This window comes from Bubalus kerabau, chromosome 11 (genome assembly GCF_029407905.1).
Source record: "Bubalus kerabau isolate K-KA32 ecotype Philippines breed swamp buffalo chromosome 11, PCC_UOA_SB_1v2, whole genome shotgun sequence".
Taxonomy (NCBI): domain Eukaryota; kingdom Metazoa; phylum Chordata; class Mammalia; order Artiodactyla; family Bovidae; genus Bubalus; species Bubalus kerabau.
In genome coordinates, this window is record NC_073634.1 from 109,413,235 (window position 1) to 109,425,990 (window position 12,756).

General features: G+C 55.0%; 1 protein-coding gene across 11 annotated transcripts in view; it reads left to right on the plus strand.

The window, feature by feature from the left end:
- The window catches only part of EHMT1 (euchromatic histone lysine methyltransferase 1), a 111,989-nt gene that overhangs the window by 33,705 nt on the left and 65,528 nt on the right, over positions 1 to 12,756 (plus strand). The gene's annotated exons all lie outside the window — the stretch shown is intronic.

Sequence of the window (12,756 nt, forward strand, 5' to 3'; positions counted from 1 at the left end):
GCCCCGAGAGCGGGCGGCTGGAGAGCGGGCAGCCCCGAGAGCGGGCGGCCGGGAGAGCAGGCATCGGGAGAGCGGGCGGCCGGAGAGCGGGCAGCCCCGAGAGCGGGCGGCCGGGAGAGCAGGCATCGGGAGAGCGGGCGGCTGGAGAGCGGGCAGCCCCGAGAGCGGGCAGCTGGGAGAGCGGGCATCGAGAGAGCGGCCGTCTGCTGCCATTGGCTCTTTGCAGAGAGGCCGGCTGAGGGGAAGCCGCAGACAACAAGGAGCCTGTCTGTTTCAGAGTCACTGATATGCATTGTATGCGGCCACATTGGGTATTAATTGTGTTTTCCAAATTTAGGAACTCTCTTTTTTTCTGTCAAGGGGAAAAACAGACAAAAGAGGGGAAAAAAAATATGTGAGATGTTGAAAGGATTCATTCTTTCTTTCCCAACTGTCTTGGTAATTGGCTTGTGAAATTGATATGTGGTAAATAGTTTAAAATCAGGGAGTGCGGGTGGGTGGGGAGCACTCTAGAAGCGTCCAGCTTTGAAAACCCGTCTGGTGGGCTGGACCCTGGGCAGAGACCTCGGACTGGGCCTGTTCTTTGTTTTACGTAAGGGTACCTGACGACCTTAGAGCAGGACTTCATGATTCCTTTGTTTTTTTTTCTCTGAATTTTATTTTCTTCTGTGTTCTGTTTTCTTATGAAGAAATTATTTGATTAATATTTCTCTTTTGGTTTTAGGAGTATGATTTCATAGGGCAGAGAATATTGCCTTTTGAAAATGTAAATCACCATCTCAGAATATCAGAAACCCAGAGTCCTTCTGTCTCTTGCTGATTCTCACAGACTCAGTGGAGGGTTACCAGGTTCAGGAAGTAAGGATACAGGGTGCCCAGTTACGTTAGAAGTTCAGGTGCACTTATTAATGCTGAAACATGACTTGTCACTTATCCAACCTTCAGATATCGCTGGACGTCCCTGTGTTGGGCAGCTGGTAGTGCCTGTTGCCCTGGTGGCTGGACCTGCAGTTGGATTTACACGTCAAGCATGGGATCGGATTCTGTCTCACCTCCTTGGATGCCTTTTTTCCCTTCAGTTCAGTTCAGTCGCTCAGTTGTGTCTGACTCTGCGACCCCATGAATCGCAGCACGCCAGGCCTCCCTGTCCATCACCAACTCCCAGAGTTCACTCAGACTCACGTCCATCGAGTCAGTGATGCCATCCAGCCATCTCATCCTCTGTCGTCCCCTTCTCCTCCTGCCCCCAATCCCTCCCAGCATCAGAGTCTTTTCCAATGAGTCAAGTCTTCACATGAGGTGGCCAAAGTACTGGAGTTTCAGCTTTAGCATCATTTCTTCCAAAGAAATCTCAGGGCTGATCTCCTTCAGAATGGACTGGTTGGATCTCCTTGCAGTCCCAGGTACTCTTAAGAGTCTTCTCCAACACCACAGTTCAAAAGCATCAATTCTTTGGCACTCAGCTTCTTCACAGTCCAACTCTCACATCCATACATGACCACTGGAAAAACCATAGCCTTGACTAGACAGACCTTTGTTGGCAAAGTAATGTCTCTGCTTTTGAATATGCTATCTACGTTGGTCATAACTTTTCTTCCAAGGAGTAAGCGTATTTTAATTTCATGGCTGCAATCACCATCTGCAGTGATTTTGGATCCCCCAAAAATAAAGTCTGACACTGTTTCCACTGTTTCCCCATCTATTTCCTGTGAAGTGATGGGACCAGATACCATGATCTGCATTTTCTGAATGTTGAACTTTAAGCCAACTTTTTCACTCTCCATTTTCACTTTCATCAAGAGGCTTTTTAGTTCTTCTTCACTTTCTGCCATAAGGGTGATGTCATCTGCATATCTGAGGTGATTGACATTTCCCCCAGCAATCTTGATTCCAGCTTGTGCTTCTTCCAGCCCAACGTTTCGCATGATTTACTCTGCATATAAGTTAAATAAACAGGGTGACAATATACAGCCTTGATGTACTCCTTTTCCTATTTGGAACCAGTCTGTTCCATGTCCAGTTCTAAGTGTTGCTTCCTGACCTGCATATAGGTTTCTCAAGAGGCAGGTCAGGTGGTCTAGTATTCCCATCTCTTTCAGAATTTTCCACAGTTTATTGTGATCCACACAGTCAAAGGCTTTGGTATAGTCAATAAAGCAGAAATAGATGTTTTTCTGGAACTCTCTTGCGTTTTCGATGATCCAGCAGATGTTGGCAATTTGATCTCTGGTTCCCCTGCCTTTTCTAAAACCAGCTTGAACATCAGGAAGTTCACGGTTCATGCATTGCTGAAGCCTGGCTTGGAGAATTTTGAGCATTACTTGACTAGCGTGTGAGATGAGTGCAATTGTGCGGTAGTTTGAGCATTCTTTGGCATTGCCTTTCTTTGGGATTGGAATGAAAATTGACCTTTTCCAGTCCTGTGGCCACTGCTGAGTTTTCCAAATGTGCTGGCATATTGAGTGCAGCACTTTCACAGCATCATCTTTCAGGATTTGAAATAGCTCCACTGGAATTCCATCACCTCCTCTAGCTTTGTTCATAGTGATGCTTTCTAAGGCCCACTTGACTTCACATTCCAGGATGTCTGGCCCTAGGTGAGTGATCACACCATCGTGATTATCTTGGTCATGAAGATCTTTTTTGTACAGTTCTTCTGTGTATTCTTGCCACCTCTTATTAATATCTTCTGCTTCTGTTAGGTCCATACCATTTCTGTCCTTTATCGAGCCCATCTTTGCATGAAATGTTCCCTTAGTATCTCTAATTTTCTTGAAGAGATCTCTAGTCTTTCCCATTCTATTGTTTTCCTCTATTTCTTTGCATTGATCGCTGAGGAAAGCTTTTGTATCTTTTCTTGCTATTCTTTGGAACTCTGCATTCAGATGCTTATATCTTTCCTTTTCTCCTTTGCCTTTTGCTTCTCTTCTTTTCTAAGCTATTTGTAAGGCCTCCCCAGACAGCCATTTTACTTTTTTGCATTTCTTTTCCATGGGGATGGTCTTGATCCCTGTCTCCTGTACAATGTCACGAACCTCAGTCCATAGTTCATTAGGCACTTGTATCAGATCTAGTGCCTTTAAATCTATTTCTCACTTCCACTGTATAATCATAAGGGATTTGATTTAGGTCATACCTGAATGGTCTAGTGGTTTTCCCTACTTCCTTCAATTTAAGTCTGAATTTGGCAATAAGGAGTTCATGATCTGAGCCACAGTCAGCTCCTGGTCTTGTTTTTGTTGACTGTATAGAGCTTCTTCATCTTTGGCTGCAAAGAATATAATCAATCTGATTTCGGTGTTGACCATCTGGTGATGTCAAACCCCTTAGGGTTTGATTTTTCCAGTAGTTGCGTATGGATGTGAGAGCTGGACCATAAAGAAGGCTGAGTGCCAAAGAATTGATGCTTTTGAACTGTGGTGTTGGAGAAGACTCTTGAGAGTCCCTTGGACTGCAAGGAGATCCAACCAGTCCATCCTAAAGGAAATCAGTCCTGAATATTCATTGGACGGACTGATGTTGAGGCTGAAGCTCCAGTACTTTGGCCACCTGATGCAAAGAGCCAACTCATTGAAAGAGACCCTGATGGGAAAGCTTGAAGACAGGAGGAGAAGAGGGCGACACAGGATGAGATGGTTGGATGGCATCACCGACTCGACGGACATGAGCTTGAGCAAACCCTGGGAGATAGTGAAGGGCTTCTAGTGAAAGACAGGGAAGCCTGGTGTGCTGTGGTCCATGGGGTTGCAAAGAGTTGGACATGACTTACCAACTGAAAATGATTGTTTATTTCGAAATCTGCCCATTGGCATTCAAGTAAGAAACTTCACGGAGCTTTCTGTCTTTTTTCTCCAGCCACATCAGTGCCTTAGATAGGATGTGACGCAGATGTTCCAAAGCGTGGAGTGTGGTCTCCTGGGAGAGGACGTCAGGCCCAGCGGGGGGCCGCGTGTGTGGGGTGGCTCTGTGCGCTTCCCCAGGGGTGCGCTGGTCCCTCCTGGGCAGACTTTGTCCCCCTCCCCGGTGCCTTTCAGCCAGGTCTGATAGGAGTTGTGTTGGAGGCGTGAAGAGGTTGAATGAGGGTCTGGATAGGCTGGTGAAGGGGCTCTTACTAGGGCAGTTCAGGCATCGTGGGTGCCAGCTCCAGTTTCCCTGTCAGAAGCGGTGGGTCACTGTGTGGGAGCCAGGTGTGGGGCTGAGCCTGCGGCGCTTGACCGAGGGTGAGGCCGGGGCCCGCCTGCTCTCCCGTGGCCGGGGAGTGTGCTGTGCGTGGAGCCCTGCTGTCTCCGAGACCCTGCCTCTGTGGGCTCTGCGTCCCTGGTGCGGCGCTGCACCCCGCCCTCAGGACCCCGGTCACCCTTTCAGGCTCTCTGCTGCTCCCACCTTGTAGCTGTCTGCTTGTTTGGAAGTTTGTGTGTAAAAGGCTCTTTAACCGAAAGAAGCCCCAGAATCTCGCAAGTCCCAGGCCCTGAGAAGATCCTGTTTTCAATCTGGGTTTGGGAGTTAGAGGTGAGGTCTGCTCGCAGAGTTCCTGGAGTCTGGGCAGGGTGCTATGGGTAGCGGGGAGCAGACCTTGGGGGGAGCTGTCTTTCTGGAACTGCCGTGTCTTGGTGGTGTGCTGCACGAGAGCCGAGCGGCATGTGTGCTGAGCGCACACCCAGTGAGCACACGGCCGCCTGTTCCCGCTGTGTGCGGTACACTCTTAACTGTGCTCAAGCTTGTGCCTTTGCCAACTGGAAGGTCTGATGCTGCAGACGCGTCACAGGTCTGGGTTCCTGGTGGTTGTGCGGGTTTGACTCTGGGTTGTGTCTGTCTCCCAGGGAGGAGGTGAAGGAGCTAGGGCCCCTCTTTCTTGGGACACGTGGGTCTTGGCTGGAGGTGGGACAGGTGAGCAGGTGCGGAAGGAGGGGAGGAGAGTGGAGGGCTTGTCCACAGTGGGGGCGCCTCTCCTCCCGAGGCTGGGGCACTGGGCTTCCGGGCCCATGGGGCCGGGGTCACAGGCCTGTAGGGCAGCTGTGACCCGTCAGTGACGAGGCCTGAGGGAGACTTTAGAGGATTTCATTGGAGGTTCTTCCAGGAAAAAGGCCAGGCTTTGGGAAACAAGGGAAGTGCCGGCAGGCCCCCACCTGTGTTGGTTCTGTGGCCTCTGCACGGAGCGAGCGGCCTTGCAGGCCCTGGCGTCTGTGGCCGTGCTGACTTGGTCACAGCCTGCACTGCCGGCTGGCACTTCATGTGTGTGAGCGCGCTGCACTCGCTTACGGCCAGCTCCGTCACTTCAGTGCAGGCGCTCGGTCGTGTCCGACTCTTTCTCACCCCATGGACTGGAGCATGCCAGGCCTCCCTGTCCTTCATCATCTTCCAGAGTCTGCTCAAACCATGTCCATTGAGTCGGTGATGCCATCCCGCCATCTCACCCTGTGCTGCCCCCTTCTCCTGCCCTCAGTCTTCCCCGGCATCAGGGTCTTTTCCAGTGAGTCAGCTCTTTGCATCAGGTGGCCAAAGTATTGTAGCTTCAGCTTCAGCATCAGTCCTTCCAATAAATATTCAAGGTCGATTTCTTTTAGGATTGACTGGTTTGATCTTGCAGTCCAAGGGACTCTCAAGAGTCTTCTGCAACACCACACTTCAAAAGCATCTATTCTTTGGCGCTCAGCTTTCTTTATGGTCCAACTCTCCCATCCATGGAGAAGGAAATGGCAACCCACTCCAGTGTTCTTGCCTGGAGAATCCCATGGACAGAGGAGCCTAGTGGGCTATAGTCCATGGGGTCGCAAAGAGTCAGATATGACTGAGCGACAATACCTCACATCCATACATGACTACTGGAAAAACCATAGCTGTGACTAGATGGACTTTGTCGGCAGAGTCATGTCTCTGCTTTCTACGGGCGCAGCTTTCCTTCCAAGGAGCGAGCGCCTTAATTTCACGCCGCAGTCGCCGTCTGCAGCGACGCCCGTCGGAGCCGAGAAGTAACGCCTGTCACTGTTGCCCGTTTCCCCATCTGTTTGCATGAAGTGATGGGACCGGATGCCATGATCTTAGTTTTTTGTTGAGTTTTAAGCCAGCTTTTTCACTCTCCTCTTTCACTTTCATCAAGAGGCTCTTTTTTAGTTCCTCTTCGCTTTCTGCCATAAGGATGGTGTTGTCTTCATATCTGAGGTTATTGATATTTCTATCAGCAGTCTTGATTCCAGCTTGTGCTTCATCCAGCCCGACATTTCGCACGATATACTCTGCATATAAATTAAATAAGCAGGGTGACATTATACAGTCTTGACATACTCTTTTCCCAGTTTGGAACCAGTCCATTATTCCATGTCTGATTCTAACTGTTGCTTCTTGACCTGCATACAGATTTCTCAGGAGGTTGGTAAGGTGGTCTGGTATTCCCATCTCTTTAAGAATGTTCCACAGTTTGTTGTGATCCACACAGTCAAAGGCTTTGGCGTAGTCAAGAAAGCAGAAGTAGATGTTTTTCTGGAACTCTCTTGCTTTTTTGATGATCCAGCAGATGTTGGCAATTTGATCTGTTGTTCCTCTGCCTTTTCTAAATCCAGCTTAACATCTGGAAGTTCTTGGTTCACGTACTGTTGGAGCCTCACTTGGAGAATTTTGAGCATTACTTTAATAGCATGTGAGATGTGTGCAGTTGTGTGGTAGTTTGAACATTCTTTGGCATTGCCTTTTTTTGGGATTGGAATGAAAACGGACCTTTTTTAGTCCTGTGGCCACTGCTGAGTTTTCCAAATGTGCTGGCATATTGAGTGCAGCACTTTCGCAGAATGATCTTTAAGGATTTGAAATAGCTTAAGTGGAATTCCATCACCTGCACTAGCTTTATTTGTAGTGATTCTTCCTAAGGCGCACTTGACTTTGCACTCCAGGATGTCTGGGGTCTGTGAGTGATCATGCCTTCGTGGTTATCTGGATCATTAAGATCTCTTTTGTATAGTTCTTCTGTATATTCTTGCCACCTCTTTTTAAAATCTTCTGCTTCTGTTAGGTCAATCAGGTACATGATTATAAATGGAGAAGTCCTAATTTAAAGTCAGATCATAGCTGAAAACTTTGTTTTAACCCATCACTTTGTTTTGCTTCGATCTGGGACAGAGGATAACCTGCCAGGCTAGACAAGGTTGAGAGAAGTGAAATCATTTCTTTTCTGTGAGCTTGTGACTAAGTGCTGCTCTTCATTTTTATGCAAAACTGGCTGCTGGTGGCTTGAGTTTGAAAGGCACAGCGGCATCAGAGGAGAGGCTCAGAACAGGCTTTGTTAGGTAGAGGCTTGTGCAGATATTTCAGGCCCAGAGAGCACTTGTTTTCTCTGGAGCGTCTCTTTCTATTCATCTGACAAGCTAGGTTGTCCTTCATTGGAGACCCACTAGCACCTCAGGCTCCAGCCCCAGGAGGACCCTCGCCCTCTCGTAGCCACGTCCTGCCCACCTGCCTGTCCCCCCCCCCCCCCCCCCCCCCCGTGCATGCCCCTTCCGCCCCGTGCCCCCAGCGGCAGTGCTTGGGCTTGAAGTGGGGACGGGTGTAGCTGAGATTTGCGCTTGCCCAGGCCTGGCACGTTTTGCGTGTCAGTGGTTCCCGAGTGCCCTCGGGTAGATGCAGGATAAAACGTGCTCACTCTGGCATTATTAGAAAGAGTGTTACATAATATTCTTAAAACAGACCTTTTTTGGGGGGAGTTATGAACCTTAATTTTGTGGGCAGACATGGCTGGTGTTGGTGATGGGAGGTGGGTGATTTGTGCTGAGTTCGTGGGAGTGCTGGGCTGTGCAGCTGTGCCCACTCTGGTTCGTCTCCAGACGCCCCATTCTCGCCAGCGAGAACCTGGGGCCCAGAGGGGGCGTCAGTGGTGGGACTGCAGTGGGATGAGCTCAGGCACTAGCGACCACTTGGTGCCACCGTCCTGACTCCTGCTCAGGTGCCGACCGCACAGCTCTGGCAGCATCGGTGAAACTGCCGGGTGAGGTCCTGGAAGGACCTCTTAGAAGGGCCTTGGGCCCCCAAGGCCTCCTGTTGCAGGGAGGGTTGACGGGTGTGGGTGGTGGTCGGTGGGGTGCAGCTGTGATGGGCTGAGGGGTGCCGGGGTCCATCCACGTGGGGCCACAGTTGGAGACGAGGCGTGGCCCCACCCTGCCCTCAGTGGACAGTGGGACTTTGGGGTCCTGGGCTGAGGCAGCTGGCTCCCCGCCCTACCTGGTGGGGTGGGTCATGGTGGCGTTACTTACAGGGGCAGCCAAGGATGCTCCCGGGAGGTGACGCCTGAAGTCAGGTGCCGACGTCGAGGCAGGTGGGTGAGCTGTGTGAGCGTTGCTCACGGCCCAGATCTTGTGGGTCGGGACCCATGTGCAGACTCAGTGCTGGTCCTGGGTGTCTGGAGGCCAGCTCCCCTCCAGGGGCCTGACTGGGCGCCGCCTCCCCCAGCCCAGGGTCGCCCAAGCTTCTCGTCTTCCCGACTCCGGAAAGGCAGACTTTGAGACCCCCGTGCTGACTGAGGTGGACGCAGCCATGGCTTCTGGCTCCTGGGCCTGCTGCCCCACCCGTGTCTCTACGTCCCGGTCCTGCACTTTCTGGGACACGAGTCCCTCAGCCACGCTGGTGCCTCTGTTGTGCCTGCAGTCCCAGCCCCTGTGCACACGGGGTGCAGGCGCAGAAGCCGGAGGAGCCCCCACGCACGTGGGTGTGGTGTGAGCGCTGAGCACCCTGGGCTGTGGGCCCTGCATCAGGCGCCAGGCCCTTCACCCCCGACTGCCCCTGGGGCAGGTGTCCCTGCCCTCAGCCAGTCCCGCGTCGGGCACCAGGCCCTTCACCCCTGGCCACCCCGGGGGCAGGGGTCCCGCCCTCTGCCAGCCCCGCGTCGGGCGCCAGGCCTTTCAGCCCCGGCTGCCCGGGGTGGGGCCCTGCCCTCAGCCGCAGGAGCCGTTGCCCAGCGCGCCAGGGTCCTGGGGACAGAGCCTGCGCTCCTGCCACGTGTCCTCGCTGCCGCCTCTGCTCTCGCGCTCGGCTCTGGCCTCTGAGCCTGCAGTGCACGGCCTGCTTCTCGTCCGAAGGCTTTTCTAGCTGCTTCTTACAACAGTTTATTTTGAAATAACTTCAAACGTGCACAAAGTTCCAAGGTTAGTACAGTGATGCCCGTCTGTCTTTACCAGCCTCCACTCTGTCCTTCACACGTGCCCCTGTGTGAACATACCCACAGGCACATGTGTGCCGCGTGTCTCCTGCACCGCTCGGAGCCAGGTCGACTCTTACCGCAGACAAGGACAGTCTTCCTGAATAACCGTCAGAAGGTGATGGTGCAGGTGTCTGGTCTGCACACAACTGTCAGGTTAATCGCACATGGACCCCGCACCCGTTCACTGGGTGTGCAGCCGTGTGGTCACATGCGGACACGTTCACGGTGTCTGGTCGTTGCTTTGCTTACAGTCATCTCGTCACACGTGGTCACACGTGGACACAGCCCCCAGTCAGTTGCTACACCGTCACACGTGTTGCACGTGGGTGGGCGCCCGGTCGCTGTGTGTCGTCCCGTGGTCACACGTGGTGACTTGTGAGCACGGCACGTGGTCGCTGTGTGTGTCGTCCCGTGGTCACACGTGGTGACTTGTGAGCACGGCTCGTGGTCGCTGTGTGTCGTCCCGTGGTCACACGTGGTGACTTGTGAGCACGGCTCGTGGTCGCTGTGTGTCGTCCCGTGGTCACACGTGGTGACTTGTGAGCACGGCTCGTGGTCGCTGTGTGTCGTCCCGTGGTCACACGTGGTGACTTGTGAGCACGGCTCGTGGTCGCTGTGTGTCGTCCCGTGGTCACACGTGGTGACTTGTGAGCACGGCTCGTGGTCGCTGTGTGTCGTCCCGTGGTCACACGTGGTGACTTGTGAGCACGGCTCGTGGTCGCTGTGTGTCGTCCCGTGGTCACACGTGGTGACTTGTGAGCACGGCTCGTGGTCGCTGTGTGTCGTCCCGTGGTCACACGTGGTGACTTGTGAGCACGGCTCGTGGTCGCTGTGTGTCGTCCCGTGGTCACACGTGGTGACTTGTGAGCACGGCTCGTGGTCGCTGTGTGTCGTCCCGTGGTCACACGTGCTGCACGTGGGTGGGCGCCCGGTCGCTGTGTGTCGTCCCGTGGTCACACGTGCTGCACGTGGGTGGGCGCCCGGTCGCTGTGTGTCGTCCTGTGGTCACACGTGGTGACGTGGAGCACGGCTCGTGGTCGCTGTGTACAGTCATGCTGTGACATGGACACAGTACCGGTCACTGTACGTACAGGCATCACGGGGTCACACGTGGTCACCCCGGACACAGCACCCCAGTCATTGCATACGCAGTGCTCACGTGGGCACGGCGTCGAGTTGCCGTGTGCATGGCCGCCGCGTGGTCACGCAGAGATGGTGTCTGGTCGCTGGGGGTGCCGTTGTCATGGTAACCTCTCAGGGTGCTTTTGCACTCTGGCCAGGGACTTGCAGGGACTCCTGGCTCCTCTGGTCTCCAGCTCCCTGGTCTTCCTGATCCAAGGGCCTGCGCTGCTTTCCAGAAGCCTAGGGTTGGGTGTCAGAGAAGGCAATGGCACCCCACTCCAGTACTCTTGCCTGGAAAATCCCGTGGATGGAGGAGCCGGGAAGGCTGGAGTCCATGGGGTCGCTGAGGGTCGGACACGACTGAGCGCCTTCACTTTCACTTTTCACTTTCATGCATTGGAGGGGGAAATGGCAACCCACTCCAGTGTTCTTGCCTGGAGAATCCCAGGGATGGGGGAGCCTGGTGGGCTGCCGTCTGTGGGGTCACAGAGTCGGACACGACTGAAGTGACTTAGCAGCAGCAGCAGCAGGGTTGGGTGTCAGGAGACCAGAGACCTGCCCCTTTGTCCATGATGACCCAGCATGAGGAGAGCCTGAAGGTGTCCCTGGTACCTGAGGACAGTCTTGCGGGACATACTGGGAGATTCTGTAAAGGTCGTGTTTCTCCTGAAGCTCTTCTACGAATTGTAGTGACGGCCCCCGCCCCCAGCGTGCTCTGCCGTCAGTGGGTGGAGTCTTGTGTAAGGAGGTGCGTCCCTGTTGGACTGGCTACTGCTGCTGTTGTTCACTTGATGGACATGAGTCTGAGCAAGCTCCAGGGCTTGGCGATGGGCATGGAGGCCTGGCGTGCTGCAGTCCATGGGGTTGCAGAGTTGGACTCGGCTGAGCTGATTTGTTCGTCAACGCTGGTGTTTACTCACCATTGTTCCCATGTTGCTCATTCTGAGGCTCAGATGAATAACACCAGGGAGCTGCATCCTGCCAGTCCGTCCTGGTTCTTGGACACGGCCCGCCAGCTTTCGGTGCTTCCTTCTCGGGTTAGCCCGAGGTTCTGAGCTGCTCTTGTGTCCCGGCCTCCGCAGCCGGTCCTCTCTCCTGTGAGCCTCGTCTTCTCCGTGGAGGCAGCTACATGGGAGTGTTTCTGCGCGGTGCCCCAGGGCCCCGCGCCGCTGGAGCAGCACTCGGGAGCGCTCTGGAGGCGGCCCAGGCGCGCCCAGGGTGGGCTGAGGCTCCTCCTGCAGGGCCGGGCCGGGCTTACCAGCCAGCTCTCCCCGTGGGGATTCTCACAGCCTCTGCCTGGAGGGTCGCAGGCAGGCCTCACGTCTCAGCCCACGTTGCGTGGTTGGGGTTTTGTTATGGTTTGGGCTGGGTGTTCCCTGAGTGCAGGTGCTGGGGGCAGAGGGCTGGCGGTGTGCCGGGTGGGGACACAGGTGCAGCCGCCTGAGGGGGTGTGGCTGGGCCTCCTGCTGGTAGCAGGTGGGGGGGGATGGGTTGGGGGCGGCCTCACGGTGCGGAGCAGGGGGCTGTTTGCTGTTCACCCTGAAGGCTGGTTCTACTGATGAGGAGGGCCTGTCAGGCCTGTCTCTGGGGCTGCTTGGCTTTCCTTGGTGCCTGGCCATGCTCTGGCTTCCTAACTGCGGCGGGGCCGTGCGGCTGGCCAGTGACAGCGGTCCAGGCTGTCATCCAGGCCCGGAATGGGGTGAATGCAGGCTATTGAGAGGGCTGGGGAAGACGCCACAGCTGTGCACCCCTACTTCTATCCTCACGGGCCCCCCCACACCCTCACGGCCCCCACCCGTCACCCTCACAGCCCCCCCGACTCTGTGACACCCTCACGGCCCCCCCCTCTGTCACACCCTCACAACCCCCCACACTCTTGCTGAAGTTCATGTGTCTGTCTCTTCAGCCCCGACTGGAACTCAGCTCCCAGGACTTTGCTGAGAAAGGCCCCTGTGGCCTCGAGCACAGAGGCCTCTTTGCCATCTGTTGCTGTTCGCTGGCTCCGGGGGCTGTCTCACCCGCTGTCCCTGGTCCTGTCACCTGGGCCCTGCCGTGCACTGCGCCCCCTGGACTGGCGTCCCTGGCACAGGACAGGCGCTCGGGAACGGGGCCGGCCTTCAGGGCCCTGTGCCCGTGGACTGAGCTCGCCCCTGTAATGGGGTGCCCCACGGGAGCGGCTGACCACCCCGGTGCCAGCAGCTGTGGTCTGGGGGCCAGGACTTGGTCGTGCTGCCGGCCCCTCCGTGTGTGTGTACGTGACTCATAAAACAGCTGGTCCTAGGTCCTTGGGGGTCCTCGGGGACCCCAGAGTCCCCCACTTTGAAAACCCCTGGGTTTCAGACTGCTGGTCAGGCCACACACAGGGAGCCTGGGAGTGCGAGGGCGGGGCCCTCCATTGCCGCAGAGTTTCCCGGGCCTGTGTGAGCACCGGCCTCTCGCCCTGCAGCCCGTGT